Below are 26,725 nucleotides of genomic sequence, written 5' to 3' on the forward strand. Positions count from 1 at the left end.
AAGTCCCCCCTTAACCTTCTGCGCTCCAAAGAATAAAACCCTAACTTGTTCAACCTTTCTCTGTAACTTAGTTGCTGAAGCCCAGGCAACATTCTAGTAAATCTCCTCTGTACTCTCTCTACTTGTGGATATTCTTAATTATATGAATGTCCAATGAATAATTGGGGACAAGAGCCATCCACCTTACTGCCAGACACCTTACTGACAGTTACTTTGCTACTTATTGTGCTAACACCCAACATTAAAATCAAGCCATTGATTCTCAAAAGAGTATCATGGTAGCTCTGCATAAAGAAACATCCGGGAGTGAAGTGAAATGAATGGATCTAGTGGAGAGATATATAGGAATGGGACTGAGCTTTGTGGAATCATTAGAGAAGCATCTGGGAACTCATTGGAACAGCTCCAATCTTTTCAAGGAGAGATTAGGTTGTGGAAATTATTAGTTTTGTGTAATGCCCTGTCATATGCAAATGTTAGTACATTGTGTTATCACAATGTCTCAAAAGTACAATGAAAAGCAAAATAAAGTAAGATTGTTGTATTGATCAGACAGAGAGCCAAGTACTTGTGAGTACTCCAATCCCCCAACTGTTTTCATTAACTATAATTAACCTCTGGCAGTGTTGATACAGCAATTAGTCTTATAGGGATGGGCTAAATTACACACACATTATCTTAACAGTGAAATTATAGATTGTGAATCATTTTTATCTTCTGCTCCGTTGATAGTTTCATAAGGTTAAAAATGCCTTGGTTCCTCATCATTTCCTTAAGTTCTGAGGTAACTGTACTTATAGAGTCATACAGGATGGAAACTGCCCAACTTACCTCTGTTGATCTACACTTGTCCCACCTGCCCATGTTTGGCCATATTCCTCTAAACCCTTCCTTTCCATGTACCTGCCTAAATGTATTTTATATGTTGCTATACCACCTGCCTTCACTACCTCCTCTGGCAGCTTGTTCCATTTTACGACCACCCTCTGTGTAAAAAGGTACCCCTCAGGTTCCTATTAAATCTTTGCCTTTGCACCTTGAACCTATGTCCCCTGTATCTTGATTCCCCTAATTTGGGTAAAAACTGTGCATTCACCCTATCTATTCCCCCCATGATCTTATACATTGTATGACCTATGATGAATCACATGTAGGGACCACATCAGGTTGAGTTGATTGTCATATATGTAAGAATGTTGAAGTACAATGAAAATCTTGCTTGCAGCAGCATAACAGATGTAGACACAGATTACACACTGAAACAAAGATTGAGGGGGGACCTTATAGAAACTTACAAAATTCTTAAGGGGTTGGACAGGCAAGATGCAGGAAGATTGTTCCCAATGTTGGGTCAAGAACAAGGGGTCACAGTTTAAGGATAAGGGGGAAATCTTTTAGGACCGAGATGCGGAAAACATTTGAGTGGTGAATTTCTGGAATTCTCTGCCGCAGGTAGTTGAGGCCAATTCATTGGCTATATTTAAGAGGGAGTTAGATGTGGCCATTGTGGCTAAAGGTATCAGGGGGTATGGAGAGAAAGCAGGTACATGATACTGAGTTGGATGATCAGCCATGATCATATTGAATGGCGGTGCAGACTCGAAGGGCTGAATAGCCTACTCCTGCACCTATTTTCTATGTTTCTATGAAACATAAAATATGCAGAAATTATACCTAAATGACACGTCAATTCTGCAATACTGGGCAAAGAAAAATACTGTGCAAAAAAAAATCATGACATTATGACAAAACATAACTGGAAAGCTTGATTATGCAAGAGTTGGTAATGTGGTGTTCATTTACTGAAGTAGGATTAGGGTTGTACAAGTCAGTGCAAGAACCTGATGGTTGTGGGAAAGTAGCTGTTCCTGAACTGTGTGGTGTGTGACATCAAGCCAGACGTCATGCCTGATTGTATTATGGGGAACAAGGAAATGGCAGATGAGTTGAACAGGTACTTTGGACCCGTCTTCACTAAGGATACAAACAATCTTCCTGATGTACTAGCCAGAGGATCTGGGGTAGTGGAGGAATTGAAGGAAATCCACATTAGGCAGGAAATGGTGTTGGGTAGGCTGATGGAACTGAAGGCTAATAAATCCCCAGGGCCTGATGGTCTGCATCCTAGGGTACTCAAGGAGATGGCTCTAGAAATCGTGGAAGCATCGGTGATCATTTTCCAATGTTCTATAGATTCAGGATCAGTTCCTGTGGATAGGAGGGTAGCTAATGTGATCCCACTTTTTAAAAAAGGCAGGAGAGAGAAAACATGGAATTATAGACCAGTTAGCCTGACATTGGTGGTGGGGAAGATGCTGGAGTCAAGCATAAAAGATGAAATAGCGGCACATTTGGATAGCAGTACCAGGATCGGTCCAATTCAGCATGGATTTACGAAGGGGAAATCATGCTTGACTAATCTTTTGGATTTTTTTGAGGATGTAACCAGGAAAATGGACAAGGGAGAGCCAGTGGATGTAGAGTACCTGGACTTTGAGAAAGCATTTGATAAGGTCCCACATCTATCTATCTCCATCTCCATCTCCATCTCCATCTCTATCTATCTATCTATCTATCTATCTATCTATCTATCTATCTATCTATCTATCATCTATCTATCTATCTATCTATCTATCGTTTTACTAAAACTCTCATCTTGTCCTCTTCCGGTTTGCGTTGTTTTTAAATTTGCTTTTAAACTGTACCCTATATTGCTAGGATATTTTCGCCACTTTACAGACCATTCTCCTCTGCACCAAGCGCACAAAGTTTTGTTCTGATCGGTGGAATATCACAAAAGTTATGAAGGTTTAAAATAATGTGAGATCAGCAGATTGGTCTTCTCACCTGTCTGTCATCATGAAGGTAACGCCCCTTCCGGCACCCGCTGTCAATCACTGGGGCGAGCAGAAAAACGTCCCGGTGGCGGGGCAGAGTCCGTAAGCCATGCTGATGGAGTCCACATGCCGTGCTGGTTGAGTCCGAAAGAGTGGAATCGGAGATGCCGGTTTGTGGAGTCGGGGAAGCTGTTGAGTGGAACCAGGTGGTGCTGTGTGGTGCTGCGGCCGGTGGCTGCTGAATGGACCCTCCCCCCAACACACGCCCTTTACATCTCCCCATTCCTCCCCCCTTCCTCCCACCCCCCACACCACCCCTTCTCCTCCACCCACCCCATCGCCCCATGCCCCCCTTTCCCCCCACACCCCCCTGCCCCCCACACACCCCTCCCATGCACCCCCCTCCCTCACTCCCCACCCCCTCTCCAACAACCCCCCCTCCCACACACATCCCCCCTCCCCCACATGCCTTCACCCCCTCCCCCACAACTCCTTTGCCCACACACCCCCGCACACACCACCCCCACTCCCCTCTACCCCCTCTCTCACACACAACCCCCCCCCACATACCCCCCCCCCCCACACCTCCCTCCCTCAAACCCCCACACCCGCCTCTCCCAAACCCCCACCCCACACCTCCCCCTTTCCTCCCACACCGCCCCCTTACCCCACACCACCCCCACCCCCCCCCACTACCTCCTCCACCATCCACCCTCCCCCACATCCCCCCCCTCCCACACACACACACCCTCCCACACACCCCCTCCACCCCCCCCCCACAACCCCCCTCCCACACACACACCCACCCTCTCCCACCCACCCCCTCCTCCCCCACCCCCTCCCTCCTCCACCACCCACCTTCCCCCACAACCCCCCTCCTCCACACACTCCACCTCCCACACACCGCCTCCACCCCCTCCCCCACAACCCTCCTCCGACACACACCCCCCCTCCCCCACTCGCCCACACAGCCCCCCTCCCATACAAACACAACCTCCCCCACACCACCCTCCCCCCAAACCCCCTCACCCCCCCCCCTCTCCCACCCCCCCTCCTCCCCCACACCTCCCCCCTCCTCCACACCACCACCCCCCTTACCCCACAACCCCCCCTCCACCGCCCATCCTCCACAACCCCACCTCCCCCACACACCCCCTCTCCCACACCCCCCCACACCACCCCAAACCCCCCCCTCTCCCAGGATGGTGGGACTGTAATATGCTGAGATAATGGAGCGGCTGGGGTTGTGTACTCTAGAATTTCGAAGGATGAATGGATATGTTATTAAAACATATAAGATTATTAAGGATTTGGACACGCTAGAGGCAGGAAACATGTTCCCGATGTTGGGGGAGGCCAGAACCAGGGGCCACAGTTTAAGAATAAGGGATAAGCCATTTAGAACAGAGTTGAGGAAACACTTTTTCACACAAAGAGTTGTGAGTGTGGATAATTAGCCATGATGACATTGAATGGCCATGCTGGCTAGAAGGGCCTACTCCTGCACCTATTGTCTATTGTCTATTGTCTATTGTCTATTGGTAGCAGTGAGAAGAAGGCCTGGCCCGATGGTGAAGATCAGAGACTCAATGCTGGGTATGTTGACCTGCAAAAGGAATGCTAACTATTGTCCACTTCCCTGCCAGTGCATTGGGAGGATATTGCAAGTTGTATGTAAAACTGGTCACTCTGTCACTGGAAGGATGTGGAAGGTGCAGAACGGGTTTACCAGAATGCTGCCTGGATTAGAGCATATTAACTAGAAGGAGAGTTCAGATAAATATAAGGTGTGAGGCAATGTTTAAAGAATGTGTGTGGTCATGTGTTTTACATAGAGGGTGGTAGGTACCCGGAATCTACGGCTAGATATGATGGTGCAGAAATAATAATGGTGTTTAAGAGAATTTTGAATAAGCACATGGATATACAGGGCATGGATGGATCATGTGCAGGCATATGGGATTAGCATTATGTTCGACACAGACAGTGTGGGCTGAAGTCTCTTTACCTATGCTGAACTTCTCTATATTCAATGTCCAAACATTAGAAATGGTAGTGGGAACAGCCTTTAGGCCAGGTATGTCAGGCCACCATTCTAAGGGACCTGGCTATTCTTTATTTTAGATCATTACCTTTTTGGGTGAAGAATTTCAGTCTTGACTAGCCCTCTATTTGAAGCTATGACTGCAGGTCTATATGCCCCAGTGAGATGAAGCGTCTACACTCTTAAGCATGTAAGAACATGTCTGTTTCTATTTCAAACTAGGATTCTATCTGATCAAACCTCTTTGCACTTCCATTATCTTTGACCAGGAAGATCTGTCTAGTAGAAGTTATGCAAGGGTTGGTGGCGGAAGCAAAAATGATAGAGATATTTAAGATGTTTTTAGATAGCATATGCAGAGAATGGGGTGATATGTATCAAGTGCTAGCAGACAAGATTATTTTAATTTGGCATCATGGTCAGCACAGATATTGTAGACTGAAGGGCATGTTCGTGACCTGTGCTGTACTATGATCTTTCCAGAGCCCAATGTAATTGCAATCAAACTCCAATCCTATTGCTAACACATTATTCAACTCACTAATTCCTTACTGTATCTGCATGTATGCTCAAGATATGTTATCTTGTGAGATGACTTGTCAAAATAATAAAAGTTTTTCAATGAGGGTGATTCAAGATCATTTGAAGATTCTCCCTAGGCTTGATGGTGGAACATCTTAATAACCAGGACTAGAAAAGGCCTTGCAAGTAGCAATGGCATGGCTACCAACCAGCTGGAAAGTATTGTTAAATTTTTCATTAACTGTAGCAAACTAAACCTTTCATTCGAAGGACATGAAGTGCCAATCATGCGTTATTGTTAACTTCATGGAAGAAGCCCATAAAAGTAGGACCCCAAATGAATAATTTAGTAACTGGTTTCCCATGAGAATTATTCCCATTGTGAGTTATGCTTTTATGATCTACTTATGACAAATGTTAAGTCTAAAATGTAGTTGCAAAGATTATGTGTTGGTTTAGAATATAATACAGTAAAGAGAATTTGATAGGGAGGCTGAGAAATGTTCATATTTCAATGTGCATTTGGACCCTTCCTGATTTTAAACAGCAATTCAACCTTCGATTGGCAATTGCTAATTCACAAGAACCGAAGAACAGAAGAAACTAGGAGGAGTAGACCGTCAAGCCTGTCCCACCATTAAATATCATAATGGCTGATCCATGCATTCCTCAACTCCTCTGATGTGCCATCACTCCATACTCCTCTAGTCCTAAATTTAGCAAATATTTATCCATTTCCACATAAAATGCTTCTAATTATTAAGCTTACATCACCTGTCAAGAAATAAAATTCTAGAGAGTCATGACTCTTTACGAGAAGAACATTTCTCCACACTTCACACCGTAGAGACCACTCATGGAGTATGTTGTTACTATTAGTACCCCCTGACTTTGGTACATGGAAACTAGAGGAACAGCATTTTGTTGACACCTACAAAGCCCTGGATCTTAATTGCTTCATTAACTGTTTTTTTAACCTGCAAAATTGAACGTGAAAGTTCCAACAAAACTTTATTTTTTCAATCCCATGGATTCATAACATTACTATCACACAATTTCAAAGACATTTGGTCAGATGTCTAGATAGGAAAGGTTTAGAAATATATAGGCCAAATGCAGGCAGGTGGGATGTGTAAATGTGGCATCTTGGTTGGCGTGGGCAAATTGGGCCAAAGGGCCTGTTTCCACGTGTTATGACGCTATGAAATTGAATCATAAAAGTCCATTTATTTCTCCTCATTCCTGCTACTGTAATGAACTGCCTCACCTTTCTGCTTTGAGTTTCATCAGTAATGAAAATACCACCAACCCATCCATGTCCTTTTGAAATCTGTTGGTGTCTTGCTCACCGTTCATTATACTTGCAAGTATTGTGTTCAGTATTTATGGTGGAAATGTTCCCTGCATCTCTAAATTCAAACCCATCATGGACATCAAAAGTACCACTGACCCTGACATGGCACCGTGTGAGCATCACAATATGCATCTCTCCTGCCAATCTGAAAATTAGCTTTGCTCTACTTTCTGTCCCCGGGCCCATTTTGTATCCTTGTTGGTCTCGCTGCCTGGCTCATGGATTTCAGCCATGTGTGACATTTGTCATTTTATCAAATATACTTTGATGGTCACAAGAGGTTCCTATGGTAAATTTGTAGGCATATTTCTGACGTGCAAAACTGGTGGGCAATGTCAATTACCTTGCTATAGAGGGTACATAATTCCTAAATCCTATTCGGTAAATTAATCAGGTTGTGCTGATTGAGAGAGAAAAATAGGCCCATTATTGCAGATGGATACAGACAGAGAAAGTTATCTACGCAACATTTTGGAATTTGAAATTGAGTCAAGAAGATTGTAAGCAGAAGATTAGTTTATACTGGGCTTTGTCAGAAAGAATGTAGGAGGGTAATGATAGAGATATCAGAGTGGGTGAGGGATGCAAAAATAAACTGTAAGTTGACTGGAAGTTTTGAGCCACTCTTGCAGATTCAACAAAGAAGTCTGCACAGCAGTCATGTAATCTGCAAAGTGACAGGTGACTGGAAGTTGTAGTGATTAAAATGTAATTAGATTCAACACAGTGGCAGTACAGTTAATGCTGCTGATTTACAGATGTTGTGACTCAGGCTTCACGCTGACCTTTGGTGTTGTCAGTATGACATTTATATGTTCTCCCTGTGACTGTGTAGGTTTCCACTGGGTGCTTTGGTTTTATTCCTGCATCCCAAAGATAAACTGGTTGCTGTAATTGCCTCCAGGGTAAGTGGGTGGCAATTATGAGGGAGTTGACAGACATGTGTAAAGTCACAAGGAAATAATGGGATGAAATGGGAATGTTTCGAGTGTCGGCATAGGCTTGATGGACTGAATGATCTTCCTTTTGTGTTGTTGTGGAAATACATGTGGGATTGAAGTGAATTGGGATAAGGCCGCCTATGCTAGTTGAGGAGCAATTTAGCAAAAGTGGACTGGGAACAGTGAATTAAAAGTGAATCATCTCAGAGCTAAGGGAAACATTGAAGAAGGAGATTTGAGGCAAACATGCTGTTACAAACGAAAGTGGCATATAATGGTCATATCTGGAGCTCACACCCACTTAGGCCATCAGAGTGGTGACAGAGAATTGAGAATCAGTGAAGGATTCACCCTCTCAGCAGGTTGCCATATGGCAACATTTTAATGACTTGTTTTAGGGACTTAATTGATATCATAAACCTCAATTTCATGAGAAAAAGTGTCTGACAGTCTGCTCCAATTTTTTCTTTTAATGGTCAGATGTTATGCACTCTTATGGGTCCAGTAGGTAATGAAATGTAGGTTAATTAAATGTCAGTAACTCTTGCTAAAATTGAATTATATACTTCCACATCAGCATAATCCAATCAATAGAACAAATCCCAACCTGGATATCCTGCTCTTCCTGTTGTGCCCCATTCCCACATCATGCAGGGCATCAGGGATTGACATTGGGTTTCTGCATTGAACATACTGGCAATTGCAGTAGGGAGAGCTCAAATGATATATTTTATTTACAGTGGTAAGAAAGTCCAGGATCATCAGGGTACATGTGCAATGATGCTGGCAATCTCAGGGCTGTTTCAGCAGCTCAGATCTGGTCTTCAAAGAACTAATAGTGGCAATTTCAACCTTCTTCCCACAGTTCACCCTTGTCTCAAGAGTAGACACTGACAGTACAGGTCTCTTCCTGGCAGCTCAGCTTTAGGCTTGAAGAGGCAGCACTGGCAGCCTCTGAATTATCCTGGCAACCAGTCTTTGCCTCTGTGTGTGGGCAAAGTCCCTCATTGTCTGTGTGAAGGATGAGGTTCTGCCATCACAGGCTGGCCCCAACTACTCAGTCTTACCCTCAGGAGAGGCACTATCCATCTAGGGTTTCTTCCCAGCAACCCTGTCTTGAACACAAAGCACTATTGATGGTCTCCTGTTTGTCCCAGTGGCTCAGGCTTGCTCAAGCCTGCAACAGGACTTTTATCAGCAGTAGGCTGACAAGGTTCAAATGGCCAATCAATATCAGCTAATTGGACCCAGCTGTTACCAATAATGCTGGGAATTGGCCTATCCTGGCCTGTCAGCTGGTTAAAGGGCATCCAATGGAGAGGGTGCTGCCACACATGTTACACCATTGCATTGGTAATCATTTATCTTTGGCTTTTCCCCTTGGGGAGCCTTGTTACATCTAAGCAGGCAGATCAATGTAGGACATGAAATGTTGATGTTTCCTTTCACCCACTCGACTTGTTGAGTTCCTCCAGCAATTCATGTTAAGCTCCAGATTCCAGATCCTAAGGTCTCTTGCGTCTCCAGGAAATAAGTAATTTCACAACACATTGTGCTCATTCCATTCCATCCAAATGCCACATAGGTTCTGAGGAATTTAAAGAAGAAAACAAACCAATTTAGGATAAAATTACAGGAAAATTGCATACCAAAACCATTCCAGTAGACAGACCTTGGCTAGAGTCACAAGATCTCTACCTGGTGTACAAAGTGAATTGTGCCCTTGTCAGAATGGGTGGCGCAATGGCACAGTGGTGGAGTTGCTGCCTTACAGCACCAGAGACTCGGGTTCAATCCTGATTACGGATGCTGTTTGTATGGAGTTTCTACATTCACCCTATAACCGCATGCATTTTTTCCGAGTGTTCAGGATTCCTCCCGCACACCAAAGATGTACATGTTTGTAGATTCATTGGCTTTGATAAAATTGTCGTTAGTGTGTAGGATAGTGTTAGTGTACTAGGTGATCACTGGTCGATATGGACTCGGTGGGCCATAGGGCCTATTTCTATGCTATATCTCTAAAGTCTAATGTCTATGGAATTGGATCTCACTCAGGACTGACCAAGAAAAGAAACTTTAACATCAAAGAATTGGCAAAATTTGTCTCCCCTCCATTCTACTTAGCTGATATACTAATCAAACAATCTATTTCCAATAACAATAACAGAAAGCACTGGAATTACAACATACTGTAGATCAGGCAGCATCCATGGAAAAAGAAAGTGTTAATGCTGTAGGTTAAATATTTCTTATTAGAACGTGCTCGTTTGAGGAAGGATCTTGAACCAGCAATGTTAATTCTGTTTCTCTTTCCGCAAATGCTGTCTGATCTACTGAATGTTTGTGTTTTACACTCCTCACATCAGCCATTAAAAAAAAATTTGCAATTGATTTCCAGAATTATCTGGAGTAAATAAACCCAACAGGGTACATTTCTCTAAAGGATGAAGTTGAGATCTCTGAGCATTAACCAAGAAAACTACATTTTCACTCCTGTGCACCCTTTGTAAAGTTTTGATAGTGCGCAATAAACAAGATGACACGAACTGAGCCATGTTCTGTTTTAATAAACCGTATGATGAAAGCAATATAGTTGGGTATTTTACGGAGGTTCGTGATCAGTTCCATAAAGTATATAAAAAACAGCATGCAAGTGAGTAATTCTAGGAAAAGTCATGACAATCAGCAAAAGAACACATAGCTTAACTGAGCTGTGACGTTACCCTGGTGAGGAGTTTTTCCATTCGCGAAATCAATGTAGGCATTAATGATATGACCAATGTGTAAAGCACACTCTGAATTATTTTTGAGAAGGTGATGAGTCACACCTTGAACCTCAAGAGACCGCAGGCCGAAAATCTTCCCACAGTGTTCTTGTGTTTCAAGTTGAGCATCTCCAAAATCTTTATGGGTTTGAGATATCCTGTCAAAGTAGCGATATTCTGCAGCTTTGTGCCTGAATAATAATATCCTAGACTCCCCCATTACAAGTATATTCTGCCCATAACATAATGGAGGCACCAGAGAGGAGAGAGTGAATTTTTCAATGGAGACACAAGAAATTGCTGATGTTGGTTTACAAAAAAAGACAGATAATGCTGGAGAAACTTAAAGGGTCATGCTGCATCTCGGCAGTACACAACGAACTGCAATTATAAGTTTACAAAAAAAAGACAAAAAGTACTGGAGGACCTCAGTGGCTCAGACAGCATCTCTGGAACTTTTCAAAAAAATCCAGGTCCCCTTAGGTTTTATGACATCAGGTCAAACACAGGAAAGGAAATTTCAGGCAGAATACCATCTATAGGCCTGATAAACCAATACCCCATGTGAAACATAATGTGGAAGAAACACTCAGATTAGAAGAACAAAGAGTTTTAGGATGGTCAATTTTCATTGGCTATTTTGCCCTCACTTCCTGCCCTGGAGCGTTTCAGGATTTCACCTTCTATTTGGATCTTGTGAGAAAGCCAATGAGAGCTAAGCCCACTTTCACTCTACCTGTTGTGCATGTACATATCTGTTTCTGATTCTATCATTTAGTTTAGTTTAGTTTGGAGATACAGCACGGAAACGGACCATTCAGCCCACCGGGTCCATGCTGACTAACGATCCCCGCATATTAACACTATCCTACACACATTGGTGACAATTTTTACATTTACCAACCCAATTTATCTTCATACCTGTACGTCTTGGGAGTGTGGGAGGAAACCCACGTAGATCACGGGGAGAACGTACAAACTCCGTACAGATAAGCACCCGTAGTCAGGATCGAAACCGGGTCTCTGGCGCTGCATTCACTGTAAGGCAGCAACTCTACCACTGTGCCACCGTGCCGCCCTTAAATCTATCTGTAATAACCACCAGATAGGTCTGATGGAGATGTCTTTTCTTCACATTGATGACATCATGATTCAGTAACGAAGATGTACAAATGAACATTACTGCACAGCTAGGCAAAACCCCATGAATACATAAATGGATATATTTCTATTAAATGGATTAAATTAAGTCATCAGAGAGCATCAGCCAAGAAATGAATTTAGCGGTTAGCATTTGGGAACTAAATGAAAAAAAAATACAGTTAATTAATACCTATATAAAAATATCATATGTTACATATATTAATAGAGGAATAGACACAAATAAATCAATAAATTAATGGAGCAGTAAGCATGTGAATCAGTAAATCCATAGAGCACCAGGCATAGCAATAAATCATAAATGAATACAGCAGCAGATTTAAATCAATAAATTAATGGAGCACTGTATTAATATCAACTTTCTGCTTTCTATCTTCATAGCTGCAAGCTGGCTTTCACTACTTTTGGAAACCATTTACTTTCCAATGGAGGTTAAGGATTTTTCCTGTATTTACAGGTATTATTGAGGCAATGAACCAATCACCTCATTCACACACCTGGATACGGTGGATGTGGAAAGGATGTTTCCACTAGTAGGAAAGTCTAGGACAAGAGGCTGTAGCCTCAATAAAAGGATAAAAGGATGTATCTTTAGAAAGGAGATTAGTTTAGTTTGAGGTAGGCACAAAATACTGGAGTAACTCAGCGGGACAAGCAGCATCTGAAGAGAAGGACTGGGTGACATTTCGGGCCAAGACCTTTCTTCACATTATTCAAATACTTCAAATTTTTCACATTAGTTTAGTTTAGTTTAGAGATACAGCATGGAAACAGGCCCTTCAGCCCACCAAGGCAATGCTAACCAGCAATCCCTGTGCAATCTCACTATCCTACACACATTGGGCACAATTTTTCAATTTTTATCGAAGCCAATTAACCTACAGACCAGTTTGTCTTTGGAGTGTGGGAGGAAACCGGAGCACCTGGAGAAAACCCACGCAGGTCATGGGGAGAATGTACAAACTCCTTACAGACAACACCCATAGTTAAGATCGAACCCAGGTCACAAGGGACTGTAAGACAGCAACTCCACCGCTGGACGACCGAGCAGTCCTTATCAATTTGTTTTAAGATCGTGGGAGGTGGAACCGAGGAATTGCAGATGAGGAGGAATTTATTTTGTCAGGAGGTGGTGAATTTATGGAATTCATTGTCACAGGCTGCTGTGGAGGGCAAGCCAATTGGTATTTTTAGGGCACAGATTCACAGTTTCTTGATTAGTAAGGGTGTCAGGGGTTATGGGGGGAAGGCAGGAGAATGGGGTTAAGGGGGAAAGAAAGATCAGTCATGATTTAAAGGCAGTGGGGAAATGATGGGTTGAATGACCTTATTCTGCTCCTATAACATGAACTTATGAACTCCCTTCCCTAAGGTACTGCCACACACCTTTACTCTTAACTCTACCGCAAGTGGTTATACCGTGATTGTACGTTTTTGGGACTACTTTTTAGTGCTCTAAAATCTTACACACCATCCTGATCTTTTGCACTCATTGCAACATTTATTGTGCATTTTTCATGACAGTGTGCATGCTATTTACTTTGTCAGGAAGAAAAGGTGTGCAGAGAGGTCAGGGTTCAGCAGAACACTGACTGTGATATCAAAGGTCAGGGGCTCCGGTCACACTCCACTCAGAAGCTGGTGGTCTGTTGCAAGTCCAGGTGTCAGATTCTGAAATAAAACATAAATGGTAGAATCAAGGCTTTCTGACAAATACATGAAAAATAAAGCTGTAATTTCTATATTAACAAGGAAAGGGGTAATTGAGCAGATCTTAACAAAGGACTCAACAACCAGATACTGGAACCAAAGATACTGGAACCAGTCAGTAGAAGCCTATAATAGAAAAACAAGGTGTTCTATTTCTTGTGAAACATATGGCAATATATTCGTCTGCCTGTATATATTTGGAAAGTTCAGATGTGGTTGAGAGCTCTTTCATTAGAACAAAGGAAACTGAAGTATGCAATCAATGTCTCAATTCACCCTCAATTGATGACTCAGAGCTCCTTCATGCTGAATAAAATCAGGAAGGAACAGAGAAAGTAGGAAGGGCACTGAATATATTATTGGTGAGAAACTTTATTATCCACTTGCAGGGGAGGCTCATGGGCCTGTCCCACTTACGTGACTTTTTCGGCGACTGCCGGAACCCGTCATAGGTCGTCGCAGGTCGGTGAAAATTTTCAACATGTTGAAAATTCAGCGGCGACCAGAAAGATGCAACAACTCTTTGGGTGACTGAGGAGACAGCTCACGACCATACAGGCGACAACCTAGCGACATGTCGTGGGGTGAAGCCGATATGGTTGTGAGTAGTCGCCCAAAGAGTCCAACTTATTCTGGTCGCCGCTGGATTTTCAACATGTTGAAATTCTTTGGCGTCCTGTAATGACCTATGATGGGTGCCGGCAGTCGCCAAAAAAGTTGCGTAAGTGGGACAGGCCCATTAATAGCATCATCCCTCGCCAAGGTTGCTGTGCTAAATGATTAACTTGCCAGGCCTGCACTCCATAAATAGCCACTCCTCTAAGCAAGCTATTCCTGGCAAATCCCAGGGACCATCAGCAGCATGTGTCTAACCAATATAAGGGATAATTCAAGAGAGGCAAACTAGAGAATGCAGATACTGGAATCTGGAGCAAAAAAATAAGCTGCTGAATTATGACCCTTCATCTAGATTGAAAGAGTAGTGATGGCCAGAATAAGGAGGTCAGTATGAAGGGTTGTGCAAGAAATGACAAGAAATGGGCAGATTCAGGTGAGGAGTGGTAGATTGGCAGATTGAGTTAAATGGGGGAGGGAAGGGAGGAGATAGCAACTGAGACTGGGAGGTGAGAAGTAGAGGTATCCAAGATCTACAGATACTGGAACTGACAGGCAAGGAAGGTGGACCATGGAAGCAAATAAGAAAGGTAGGATAGTCAGAGTGGAACAGAGGGAAGGAGGAGACCCAGAGGGAGAACTGTGAGAATGATAGGTGGAGTAGGTGGGAGGGGTAGAGCATTGGTGATAAGGAGTGGGCGGGGGAAGGCGGGTGAGAAGAAGGGAGTGTCCGAGAGTGTGGATCAAATGAAGATAGAAAGAGACAGTGGGAAAGTGTATTACCTGGAATTTAAGAATTCAATGTTGGTGCAGTCAGGCTATAAAATACCCAGGAGGAATATGAGATGCTGGTTTGCATTTGGCCTCATCCTTGCAGTGTAGATTGAGGTCACTACAGCAGACGGAGTGCAGGTGCTCGACAAAGCAGTTGCCCAGTCTGCACTTGATCTCGCGAATGAAGGGGAAGTCACACTGAGAGTATCAAATGCAACAGAGACGGTTGAACTGTGTGTGGTTTGGAAATACAGCATGGAAACAGGCCCTTCGGCCCATCAAGTTCACGCTAACCATCGACTAGTTATTTATTGTCGCACTTTCACATCCACTTTCACATGCACACACTAGGGGCAACTTACAGAGGCCAATTAGCCTACACACCTGGACGTGATAGTGATGTGTGAGAAAACTGGAGCACTTGGAAGAGACTGACATGGTCACAGGGAGAATGTACAAATTCCACACAGATCTCCAGCTCAGGATCTAACTCAGTTCTCTGGTGCTGTGAGGCAGCAGCATTATCAGCTGTGCCACTGTGCAACCCAGATAAGAATAAAATTAATGCGAAGTGCAAGTGTAATTTTGTCTCACCTATTTTTTAAGTCCTTAGATAATGATGATGGTGGAGGTCTAGGGACACCTCTTATGATTGCAAGGGAAACTTCTGATAACAGATAAGGGGAAACAGCCTGTGCAAGGAAAGGAATCGGCGGGTGGCGGGCATGGTTGAGCAACCCAGAGAATCATGGAGGGAGTGGTTCCTGTGGAAAGGGGTGAGGAGGGGAAGGTGTGATTGGCAGTGAGATATCAAGCAATGAGAGTGAGTGAGGAGTGGGTCTGTACCTTTTCCATTTGAGAAAGTGTGCTTCTTATGTCTTTCCCAAAATAGTAGTCAGTGTGACCCATGTGGCAAACATATGTGTACATATGTGTACATCTCCCATTTCAAAAAGAAAATCAGAAAAGCCCAAATCTATAAAATCTTTGGAGGGTTTAACAGGGTTGATGCTGAGCGGGGCTACCAGACCAAAGGATCAGCTTCAAACTGGCTGTCTATTTGGGACTGAGGAAACCTTTCTTCACTCAGAGGGATGCGAATCTTTGGAATCCTCTATGCCAGACATCTATGTCTGTTCTTTTGTTGAATACATTGAACATTTTGAACATTCCTTAATTATGGGAATAAAAGGAAATGGGATTAGGAAATAAGTCAATTTTACACCTTTCCGTCTCCTCCATTGTCAGTGAGGCTAAATGCAAATTGGAGAAACAGCATCTCATATTTTGCTTGGGCAGTTTACAGCCCAGTGGTATGAATATTGATTTCACTCACTTCAGGTAGCCCTGGCGTTCCGTTCCCAATCTCTCTATCCCTCCCCCACCCAAGTCACACTAGTTTCTCGTTTTCACCCAACAAACAGCTAACAAACCATGTTTCCTTTATCATCAATACTTTTTGCATAGTATATTTAATTCATTGTTCTTTATCTCTCCACATCATCATCTACTGTATATCTCTCATTCCCCTTATCCCTAACCAGTCTGAAGAAGGGTCTCGACCTGAAACGTCACCCATTCCTTCTCTCCAGAGATGCAGCCTGTCCCGCTGAGTTAATCCAGCTGTTTGTGTCTATCTTCAGCTTAAACCAGCATCTGCAGTTCCTTCCTACACCTTACTTCATGGTGGAGCAGGCTTAAAGAGACCGACTGACCTTCAACTGTTCCTGTTCCAAATAGCTTTCACTTAATCTAGTGTGCATTCATGGCTTAAATAAAAATCTAAACTCCTGAGAATACATACAGTACAGTGATCAATGAATAGGGCAATTCAAGTTGACTTCTAATTTTTGGAATGGGGACATAATCGGGAAAAATCTCTGAAGAAAAAAACATCAGATTATTATTTCTGTATAAAACCATTTATCACAGCTGTTCTAAGTTTTCAACAAAATATTTGGAACTCCTCCAAAGTGCCAATCATACCCAGAGCAATTCAAACAATTCAAAGCTGGTGTGTCACCCAAACAAACAGAAATTTTGTTCAACTTGTTCTCCTGAAGCGACAGTACTGCTTCAAAAGATTTCTTTCCATTCTAATGCATGACAAAATTGCAGACAATTGGAGAGTTATTATGAACTGACACATGGGGGGGGCAATTTTACCTTTGGAAGATAGTGTAAGATGAGTAATGTGAGCATGCTCTGCCATCTATCAAAGCCAACAGTCCTAGTTGATGTTACATATTTTCCATTGAAATGACTTTATTGAAGTATGCAAAATCATGAGTGGCATGGATGAAATGATTACTTACAGTCTATTTATTCTCAGAGTAGAGGATTCTTAACCTAGAAGGCATAGATGTGAGTTGTGAGGGGAGAGCTTTAGGAGGGACCGCAGCAGCAACTTTTTCATTCAGAGGATTGTCCATATCTGGGTCAACCTGCCAGAGGAAGTAAAAGAAACGGATACAATTAAGTCGTTCAGGGAATTAAGGGAAGAGAGGGGGGAAATGGGGGGAACACCATCCCCTATTTCCCACTCCCCATCTTTCCTGTGTTCTCTCCACCCCAGTAAACACCCATTTCTCCCAGTATCTCATTCCTTTACCCCACTGATTCTTCCACATATATCCCTCCATCTGGATATATATTTCACTCCAATTTCACTCCTCTTACACTTATCCACCTTTATAGCACCAGGCTTTGTCCAACCCTCATCTATTTTTCAGCTTTCTTTTCCTTTCTACAATATCAAAAGAAGGAATCCAACCATAAACATCACTTGTCCACATTCTCCAGTGCTGCCGCCTGACCCACTAAGGTAAAAATAATGATGGTGTGACTGTGATGATTCTTCCCTTTTAATAATTGGAAATAAAGTATAATGATAATGTTCTGACATGAGCCTCTAGTGATGAGACGTAGTACAGGAAGGAGATAGAGAGCTCAGTGGCATGATGTCCGGACAATAAGCTCTCCGTTAATGTCAGCAAGACGAAGGACCTAGTTGTTGACTTCAGGAAGCATGATGGAGTACATGCCCCAATCAGTGTCTGTGGTGCTGAAACGAAAATGGTTGAGAGCTTCAAGTACCTTGGTGTTAATATTGTCAATGATCTGTTGCGGATCAACCACATTGATGCGACAGACAAGAAGGCATACTAATGCTTCTACTTTCTGAGGAGACTGAGGACATTTGCCATGCCTCCAGTGACTCCCACTAATGTCTATAGCTGCACCATAAAAAGCATACTGCTTGGTTCGGGAACAACTCTGCCCAAGACTGCAAGAAACTTTAGAGAGTTGTAGATGTAGCCTGGTTCATCGCACAGACCAGACTTCTGCCCATTGATTCTATCTACACTGTAGAAATGTTACAACATTTTGAGATTTTAAAAATCAATTCTGCAATTTATCCCATCAGATAAAGCATAAAAAGAAGTTTAATTTGACACCTAATTCACTTTCATATATTCAGTATTAAAAAAGTTATGGACATTTTCATACTCGAAAATTAGCATCTTGTTCCCTATTGCTTTTCCACTGACTTAACTCAAAAGCTGTGATCAAGGACAGTCAAAAGCCTATAACTTTCTTAAAAATTAAGAGAACCGAATGAAATTTTCAGTTATTATAGATTGAGGCACTCTGAAACAAATATGAAACAATCTTACTTGGATGACTTGAAATTAAAGCATATAATTAGTTAGTTACCTAATTGTAGCTAATTACAAAATTCAATTACTAGATCTAAACATCTATCCATTCTTAAGAAAAGGTTAACATTTTTAAATAGCCTAAGTGTTCAAATAACATTCACACAATAATTCACAATATAACATGATTTTTAAATCTCTTTGTCATGAATTTATAGGCCAAATGGTAGGAATGTTTAATTCCTATAAATTAATGGGCATTTTAATCATCTTGCGAGTGGGTTTTTGTGGAACGTGATCGATTCGAACGTTGCAGTTGCAGTGAATTTGAACCCCATATCGGCAGGAAAAACGCTGCCGGTTCATATGGGGCCAAAATCACATTATCACCAAGGAAATTTTAATTAAAGTCATCCTAAGAAACAAATTTATATTTTAAAATATTTGACTTAACCCATGTTTTGTCCCCTATGTGAGATCCGTCCCGTTGTAGGCGTTGACGCCGTTTGAAGTAGCTTTTTATTTTACTCCAGGGATTAAATAGTCCCGTGATTTTTTTTTAACCTTCTGAGAACGGAAGTCGGATCGATTATTCTTCAGCAGCTTAACAGCCTGAGGAAGTTCGGCTCCGACAGGCAGGAAAAAATGGCATATCAATGCCAATTTCTTCTCTCTCCCCACCCCACCCCCTGTTACTTTTTACTAAACTGTGTAGTTGTATAAAATAAATAGATTGATATATCTGTTAAAATAAGGGAGAAATGAATATGGTGTAAGCATATCCACACGTACAGAAACCAGGACTGACAGTAATTTCTAGGTTATAGTCTCATTAGCTCACAGAACAATACTTGTCAGCTCGGAAGTAGAACCACTTTACACCAAAATCCCTCAAAGTGACAGACTAAAAGCTAACAGGTATTCTTTAAACATCACTGTCATGTTGATCTTATCGTTCAACTTTTTAGAGTGCAACTTATTGTTAAGCAATATTCACACCTTAAAATGAGCATAGCTTTTGACACCAGAATGGCTCAATCAAGCACTAAACTGCAAACAAAAAAAATCAAGAAGAAACTTCTCTTGACAGATGCAGATTGAAATTTCTCAAATAATAAGGATATTGAAATGACATATTAATTATATGGACTGCGATAGAAAATGAACTTTTCATCTTCTATGAAAAATTTACCACCGTCCTCAGTACAATCAATCATAAGATAGAAAACCCCACTGAGGCAATCAACATCTTGAGCATCACTATTACTGTCAAAGGAAAAATTGCCTCATCTATTTGCTATATGCCAACAAATTGTTCCTAATCCCTACACCACGTGTTTTTACTCTACCCATCATGCAATATGCCATATTTAACCTATTGTTGAGATATAATTGCACATTCCCTAACACAACAGGGACTAATAATGACCTTGAACAACCTAAGAACATGTTTTGTGCACTGGATATGTATTTAGACTTCAGGATAAAATACAATTCACCACACTTCAGTGGTTTCTTAAATAAGAATTTAATCCTTGCCTGAGATAATTGGAATGCCATGGATTATATTTTGTTTTGCATAGCACTTCTTCCAATACTCCTTCCTTGGTCCCTGCAGTCCTGGTTCTGTTTTGTTCTACATACTAATTGAATATCTCAAATTTTCTCAGGCCTTATAAATCTTAACCAGATTTCCAAATGCACATATATCTGGATGCTTTCAAAGATGTTAATCAATGCAGTATTATCACTTGTGATCTATTCCACAGAATAGAGATCATTATTTTTAATGACAAATGTGAGATTTGTTGGCAATATCCAAATAAAAATGCAACCAGCATGTGGAATGTAATTGATAACCAACTAATTAACATATAAATACTATTTTGGAGGCAATGCTTCCATTTGCTGAGGACACACACCACTCATGTATATCTAAGTGGATTGTGCACTTGCAAATGTGAATTTGCTGTCTGTCCACAATTTATATCACCTATTTCACTTCAGGGGGAACAAGAGGGGTGTAAGGAAAAGAACTCAAAAGATAGAATGTTAATGTGAGTCTTCTCAAGATCCAGTCTTCTCAATATCCTGGGAATCTTCTCAAGATCCAAGGAGAAGAAATATAAATTACATTGAACAAATCTTAAAGATAGGACAGTTAATACAGATGCATGCATAGATGAGTGCAACTTTATTTTCTTTGACAATGCCAGAGCATACTGACAAGGTTAAGTGAGGCATGCCAAAAATCTGAAGTTTTATAAACAGCCAAATTAGTATCAAGAGTAAGCCACCAATATAAATCTGATTTACCATTTAATGGGGTCATGGCTAATCTATTTGTGAGCTTTAAGACACATTCCCTTCTACCCATGACAAATTTATACTCCATTGCTTTTCAAGAACCTATCTACCTCAGTCATAGAAGTATTTATGCTTCCAGTGTCTTTGAAGACGAGAGCTCCAAAGACTCACGATTCTCTGAGAATAGTAAGTCACTCATCTCTGCCTTAAACAATCCCCTTGCTCTATATTTTGCCACACAAGAAGACACCCTCACACAGCTACTTTGCCAAAGACCCTCAACATCTTATAAGTTTCAATCAAGTAACCAAACTCCAGTGGAGTTAAGTATAGCTTGTCCAATCATTTACCCAATTCCAAGGTATTTATCTATTAAACCTTCTCTGAGCTGTTCCCATTGCATCAACACCCTTCCTTACTATACTATATGCACTGCCACTTGTGGCCTCACCAATGCCTGATATAATAAAATCTAACCTCCCTAATTTTACTTGAATTCCCCTTGCACTAAATGATAATATTCTATCAGCCTTTGTTATAAACTTTGTCCATTGCATTTTAGCCTTTTGCAAAGGGTTCATAAGCTAAAAAACAAATCAGGAAGAACAGTTCTGCATTATTTGGATGTCTCCAGGTGGATATTTGTCTTTTGAGTCTATCATAGAATCCCAGAATCATAGATGGCTGCCACAGAGGAGGCCAGTTGGTCAATCGTAACCATGACAGCTCTCTCCAACAACAAATCACTAGTTATCTCCTGTGTAGACAAAAATGCTGGAGAAACTCAGCGGTTAAGACTGCCTCACCCATGAGTTTCTCCAGCAATTTTGTCTACCTTCGATTTTTCCAGCATCTGCAGTTCTTTCTTAAACACTAGTCATCTCCTAGCTCCTTTTATATAGCCTTGCATATTTTTCCTTAACGTGTATTTATCTAATTTCCTCTTGAAGGACACAATTCAATCTGCCTCAACTACATTGACAACAACAATCCCAGCCTCTCTACCTATTTGTAACTTTATTCCCTTAATGTTGGAAACTTTCCCAAAAATTATTTTTTGAACCCTCTCCAATGCCCTCGTATCCTTCTCATATTGAGGCAACCAGCAATGGACATAATACTTCTGATGAAACCAGATCAGCACTTCATAAATTTTCAGCATGACATCCTTGCTGTTATGCTCGATGCCTCCATTGATTGAGCCCAGATTTATATTTAACTGCTTTCTCAATCACACAACCACTTCAATGACTTGTGCTTCCTTGCATCCGAGTCCTCCTGCTCCCAGGCCACACTAAGAGCAGATTTTTTATTCCATATTTCCTCTACTCATTCTTCTGACCAAAATGGAACACTCACAATTCTCTGAATTTGCCCAGTGCCTGCCTATTTCTCCAGCCTGCTCTGATTTAACTCTCAAGTGACACATCAACATTGCCAGTATGCGGGAATGTGGCAGTTCTGATGAGGTGTTCATCGTGTTGCTTATTCAAATGAATGGGAAATATCACGGTGCCAATATCTGGTGGGCCAGGGACTCTTCATTTATTCATGGGGATATTTGTTCTTCAGTCTGTACCACCAATAGAAAGGACATATAACGTGTTGCACATCTCATTCGTTGTACCTTGCTGTGTATCAATTATCTGCCAAGTTGCCTACATAATAAAAGTAACTGTAGTATATTTCAAAGACACCTTGCTATATTAACTTTAGGATGTCCAGAAACAGCACAAGGTGTTTAATAAATAATTCTGTCTTTTCATCCAAAATCAGAACATGTAACAAATAATTCATCCTACTTGGAATAAATTATTTTGTATGTGTTACTCGAGGCACTAATTTGTGGTTCTTCTGAGGGAAAGGGCTTTACATAATTGACACAAGTGGAGCCACTTCAATGTCATCCCACTCTGTCACTTAAATAACTTTAAATCATATAAATCATGATATACACATAAAAGAGTAGGAGAGTAGAGAACAATCAGATGTTTTGAAATTCTGATAATAAGCAGATTGGAATATAAAACTGAACAATACAAAGCAGCATCTGATTTAACATATTATTGTCATAGAGACATTAAGTTCTGAACAAATTATATTTAACTAATAATTTTTTACATTAGCTCTAGTGTTTATTAAACTTCAATCATTTTTTTCAGCCCAATCAAAAAACGTTTAAAGTGAATACTTTGAACTGACTAAATGCAATCCTTGTTTTCAGTCAGTACAAGGTATTCACTTTAAAAGTGTTTTGATTGTGCTGAAAAAAAAAGATTTTGCTGAAAAAAATGATTTTGATCAGATGCTGGTAAGAAATTGCATGCAAAATCAAATAAAATCAAAATGTTACTAAGATGTCAGCACAAGACCCACTTAAAATTAGCATTTAACAATAAGTTTACGACAATGATAAACAGAAGAGATATTTTCTACATGTGAATCACCATCTTGCATTTGGTGAAAAATAAGGAGTTTGCAACAGAGAGAGGTTTGACATTTCCATTTAATTTCAGGCAGCAGCATGCTATGTGACATTGTGCCCTGGTGACAGATGATTGCTGACTACCTTGTAATCATTGACTGCTTTCAGGAAATGGAAATCGCCGATTCCAAAACTTGTTTGCCTGTGTAGATAGAATGATAAAGCTTCATTAGTGCCGGCAACTGCAGAGAGAAACACTTTCCTACGTGTGGAGACTGGAGTTTCTATTTAATAATTGATGGAACAAAAACTCAAACAATCTGATCTACGTTTATAATATGCATGCATGCCATTTTCGATAGTCGTATTTCAGTAGCATCTATGTTTGTGATGACAATCATTTGTTGTGTGAAACCTTTGGAAGATGTGCTGGATTTGTAATGTCAGTTGCTCCAATGGTGTGGAAGCAAGTCTTCCTTAACCCCTAGCATTGCTGAAAATAAAGTACAAGCTACAGTGTATGTCCTGGACAGATATAGATAAAGGCAAGGATGGTTGTGTGAGAACTGACTATGAATGTGATGATGACCAGAATAGCCCTTTCAAGAATGTGACCATTATACTCTGTGGACTCTAGATCCGGTAGGCGGCGCGACTCACGTCAGCAGCGGCCTCTGCAGCCCGTCCGCGTTTTTATTATTTTTGTCTATGTTTTTATGTAGTTTTTGTTATTTTTTGTTGGGGTGTGTGTGTGTGTGTGTGGGGGGGGTGGGAGGGAGGGGGTAACTTTTAAATCTCTCCCTGCACGGTTGGGGCTGCAATATGGAGCGGCCTCCAACAAGAGAATACCGGGGACTCTGGTGCCGACTCACCTCACCGTCGCGGAGCTGGCCGAGTCCGGAGCGGGTGGAGCGGTGGTGGAGCGCTGCTGCTGCTGCGGCCCGACCTCCGGAGATTCGAAGGCTGCAACTGCGGGTCTGGCGGACGGCGGCACCGGGAGCCCGCGGGTCCCTGGAGGGAGACCGCTTTTCAGGGCTCCTGCAACGGCGACTTCTCCCGCCCGAGTTGCGGGGTTGAAGTGCTCCTGGAGCGGGGCCTGACATCACCGCCCCGCGCGGCTTGGAATGGCCGCGGGACTCTGCGAGCGCACGCCGGGGGCTCTAACACCAAGACCCGGTGTGCGACCTTGCATCACCCGGCGTGGCTTTAATGGCCACGGGACAATCGCCATCGCCAGCCGGGGGCTTTGACTTTGACTCTGACATGGGGGGGGGAGAGTGCAGTGGAGAGATACGTTTTTTTGGCCTTCCATCACAGCGATGTGATGGATGTTTATGTAAAATGTAAATTATGTTGTGTCTTGGGTCTATTTGTTTGTAATGTATGGCTGCAGAAACGGCATTTCGTTTGGACCTCAAGGGGTCCAAATGACAATTAAATTGAATTGAATTGAATTGAATTGAATTGAATATACCTTTACCAAGTACTTGTACAATTGAGCAGTTTTGCTGAGTCAAACTAAGTGTATCATCTTCTCTAACATCTTTAAAAATGTTCTTTGAGTGGCGCCTTCACTTGTTGGACAGAAAGCATTGCAAGAGTGTTACTTATTGCCAAATCATGATCCTTCCCTCACTGGGCAAAGAATGATCATTGACATGAAACATTCATCTCTTTCTCTCATCATAGATGCTGCCTGACCTATCGAGTGTCTCTGAGTGCTTTCTGTTTTTATACTACATTTGTTTAACTAGCATCAAAAGGAAACTTTGTAATGGCACCTAGTGGTGGGTTGGGGAGGTCAGAACCCTTGTCATCGATCACGTGACCGCAGGGGTTTGTTCGCGGGCTTTTCAGTTAGTTCGTCATCGCTCCTGCCTGCAACAGGAGTTGTTTTTGTTAGCTAACCATGTATATCATGAGTTTTGTTTTTCTTTTTATTGATAATAAAAATGACTTCAATCAACATCCCTGGTCTCACTATAGTGGTGACCCCACCGATCCAAACGTTTTTCAGATTTTCAATATGAACGCCGCTGAGAATCTCGACGCCCAGCCTGCCCAGCAGGACGCAGTTGCCTTTAAACTGCCCGTTTTCTGGGCGGTTCAGCCTCAAGTGTGGTTCACGCACATCGAGGCCCAATTCGAGCTCCGCCACATCGCCGCGGATGCTACCTGTTATTTCTACATGGTGGGTGCACTCAGTCACGAGACTGCCACCCGGTTGTTGCCTTACCTTCAGAATCCACCCGCTTTTGGCAAGTACTGTATGAAGGTCTCAAGGCGCTGTTGCTCCACACCTTCGGGCTCAGTCGCCGCGATTGCGCAGCTCGCCTGTTGCATACGGACGGACTCGGCGATCGTAAGCCATCTGTGTTGATGAGCGAGATGCTCGCTCTCATGGATGGCCACCAGCCTTACCTATTATTTTAGCAGACTTTCCTGGAGCAGATGCCCGACGACACCCGCCTGCTCCTAGCCGGGTCCGATTTCGCCAATCCCCTGCAGATCGCTGAATGGGCAGACGAGCTGTGACTCACCAAGCAGCAGGATGGTGGTTCCATCAGCCGGGTGTCCGCGCCATCGCAGAAGCTGCCACGCTGGGACGTTTCACCCTCAGCTGCCATCACTGTGCCGCAGTCGACCGCGTAAGCGCCAGTGGTATTATTACCACCAACGCTGGGGTGCGGTGGCCCACCGATGCCGCGCCCTCTGCTCGTTTCTGGGAAATGCCTCAGCCAATCACCAGTAGAGGTGCCGGCGCCTTATTCCTCCGGCGTCTCCCCAGCCCATTTCCTCGCGGTCTGCGGTTTCCTCCAGCCCACATCTTGGATCTGTGACAGATGTGGGTGGGGCATATGCTCTGATTCTGGCCGATTTCCCGGAGCTCATAACCCCTGATTTTTACTTAGCCACTCCCAAGCATGGGGTGGTGCATCATATCCTCACTGCCGGTCCTCCGTTGCATGCACGGGTGTGCAGGCTCCCGCCCGACAAGTTGCGTTTAGCTAAGGAGGAGTTCCAGAAGACATGGGAATTGTGCAACGCTCGACAGCCCGTTGACTTCCCCATTACATATAGTTCCCAAGTCGTCCGGTGAGTGGAGACCGTGTGGGGACTACCGCCGCTTTCACACCGTCACGACTGCTGATCGCGACCCAGTCCCACACATCCAGGACTTCACGCCCCACTTGGATGGTGCTACCATATTTTCCAAGGTAGATCTGATGCGCAGCTGCCACCAGATTCCCGTGCACCCCGATGATGTGTCAAAGGCAGCTAACATCACCCCGTTCGGCCTGTTGGAGTGGCTGCAGATGCCGTTCGGGCTTAAGAACGCTGCGCAGGCTTTTCAGCGGCTGATGGACATGGTTGGTCGAGGGTTGGACTTTGTTTTTGTGTACCTCAATGATATTCTGGTTGCCAGCCGCTCCCACCAGGAACACTGCGCACCTCCAGGTGCTGTTACAGCGGCTCCGGAACCACGGGCTGGTTATCAATGCCGCCAAGTGCCAGTTTGGTTTCAGCACTATTTCATTCCTGGGACACCATGTTACCTCACAGGGAGCCACGCCTCTTCCCAGTAAGGTGGAGGCAATTCGGCAGTT

General features: G+C 42.8%; 1 long non-coding RNA gene across 2 annotated transcripts; it reads right to left on the bottom strand.

The window, feature by feature from the left end:
- Positions 1-5,225: 5,225 nt before the first annotated feature.
- Positions 5,226-26,725, bottom strand: LOC129702241 (uncharacterized). Of its 2 annotated transcripts, none has more exons than XR_008724350.1 (5): positions 25,539-26,725; positions 23,262-23,319; positions 17,042-17,170; positions 13,168-13,298; positions 5,226-9,286 (listed from the first exon to the last, which is right to left on the bottom strand). It is a non-coding gene; the product is annotated as an uncharacterized LOC129702241 (long non-coding RNA). The 2 variants fall into 2 exon arrangements; XR_008724349.1 differs by having other exon boundaries at positions 25,354-26,725.

This window comes from Leucoraja erinacea, chromosome 12 (assembly GCF_028641065.1).
Source record: "Leucoraja erinacea ecotype New England chromosome 12, Leri_hhj_1, whole genome shotgun sequence".
In the NCBI taxonomy this organism is placed as follows: domain Eukaryota; kingdom Metazoa; phylum Chordata; class Chondrichthyes; order Rajiformes; family Rajidae; genus Leucoraja; species Leucoraja erinaceus.